This window comes from Myotis brandtii, unplaced genomic scaffold, assembly GCF_000412655.1.
Source record: "Myotis brandtii unplaced genomic scaffold, ASM41265v1 scaffold825, whole genome shotgun sequence".
Classification (NCBI taxonomy): domain Eukaryota; kingdom Metazoa; phylum Chordata; class Mammalia; order Chiroptera; family Vespertilionidae; genus Myotis; species Myotis brandtii.
Genome location: NW_005371349.1, coordinates 487,145 through 489,020, shown reverse-complemented (window position 1 = coordinate 489,020; position 1,876 = coordinate 487,145). Strand labels below are relative to the sequence as shown.

Below are 1,876 nucleotides of genomic sequence, written 5' to 3'. Positions count from 1 at the left end.
TCAGGACCTGCTGGCCAGGCCAGCTTTTCCCAGAACAGGGGGGCCAGGACCCCTGAGTGCTCTCTACATCTCAGCCTGGTGCCGGAGCCCGGCCCAGGCCCAAACCCCATTCTTATTTCTTCTGCTGGAGCTGAGCCATCACGGACCCAGCCCAGGCCAGGACCCAGCCCGCACGGCCACAGCTAGGAAACGCCGCCTGGGCCACCAGGACCGAGGGCTTGTTCCTGGGTAGCAGGCCATCGGCCCAGCGGCTCCTCCCACCCCAGCACCCGGTGTCTTTTTAGTCACATCCCTTCCAGCTCACGCATCCACCTCGGCTGCCTGCTGCCCGCATCTAAAACAGGAAATGCTTTGCAATCCGGTGCCAGCGGCTACTTGCGCTGCCTCAGTGGGGCTGGGACGGATCCATTTCCAAAGCTTTGCGTGTGCTCTGCCCACCCCAAGTACTGACCCCAGAGGTCGAACCCTGGCACCTTCAGGACAGGGGTGCCCGCCCTCCGTGTCTGGAGGTGTTTGCCGCTGCTTCGGGGATGGTTTCCCTAGAACTAGCCGTCTCTGCCGCTCCCTTTACTTACTTTTATTGATTTCAGAGAAGCGGGGAGAGGGGGAGGGAGAGAGAAACATCCATGAGGAGTCCAGCCAGTGTGGCTCAGGGGTTGAGTGTCAACCTATGAACCAGGAGGTCACGGTTCAATTCCTGGTCAGGGCACAGGCCCGGGGTGCGGGCTCCATCCCGTGTGGGGCGTGCAGGAGGCAGCCGGTCAATGATTCTCTCATCATTGATGTTTCTATCTCCCTCTTCCTTCCTCTCTGAAATCAATAAAAATATATTTTAAAAAAAATTAAACCCCAGGCCTGGACTCGTGTTTATTGAACACCTACTATGTGCTGGGCCTGGCACTGGCCCCACAGTGGGCTGCTCTGCCCCACTAGCCCCCCAGCTGCAGGAACCAGAGGGAGCAGGAGGAGGGAGAGTCTTTGTCAAGATTCGTGTTCTGCTTTGCTCCCCAAAAAGACGGCCTCTCCCTGGGCTGCTCAGATTTTGCCTTTTCTTTCTTCTTTCCCAACATCTGGGTTTGGGATCCAGGGTGACACACTGGCTGATGAATTCACCGCCAGATGTCGGCTACTGGAATGCACAGCCGTCCACTTAATTCAAAGCACACGCAACCGCAGAGCCCCGCCCCCACCCAGGGCCGCGGACACCGCATGATGTCACTTCCTCCTGCGAGGAGCCTGCAAAAACAACCCCCGCGGCCGCCAGCCTTGGGGTGGAAAAGAACAGGGTGGGCGGAAAGTGAAGCTCACGGACCGCGATCCAGGGAGCACAGGCTCCGTTTGGACCGCGAGCGACAGCAACCACCCAGGGGAAAGACCCACGCAGGCCAGGCTGTCCCGCCGCCACCCCGAGGGGCAGGGGACAGCGAGGGGGCTTGCGGGAAACCTCGGGGTCCCCAGGCCCAGATTCATGTCCTCTCCCGCCCCTCCCAACACCTCTGAGCCCCGCTGCGTCCGGAACAGGCCGGGTGCACGCTCTCTGGGGGGCCCGGACCGAGAGAACTGCCTCTGAGAAGTTCACTGAGGTCACGCGTGTCCACTGAGCTCTATTATCTTGCCACAGGCCCAGCCACTTGGAGGATCCCGTGTGCCTCCCGTGTGCGTCTGTCCTGTAGGGCCTCTCGGACGGGGCTGCTCTGCCGGCCCGGCTCCCAACCCCGAGGACAGGGAAGCCTACGGGCGTTAACACGTGACTTGCAGCGGCCGTGGCCTGGGCCCAGGCCCTCAGCGCTCTGAATGCCAGCCCCGCGGGCCCGGGGGCAGAGCCCTGGCCGAGGGAAAGTCACGGGTCTGCCCAGATGCGGTGCGAGAATCCCAG

General features: G+C 61.7%; 1 protein-coding gene across 1 annotated transcript in view; it reads right to left on the bottom strand.

The window, feature by feature from the left end:
- The window catches only part of TIMP2 (TIMP metallopeptidase inhibitor 2), an 18,013-nt gene that overhangs the window by 9,385 nt on the left and 6,752 nt on the right, over positions 1-1,876 (bottom strand). The gene's annotated exons all lie outside the window — the stretch shown is intronic.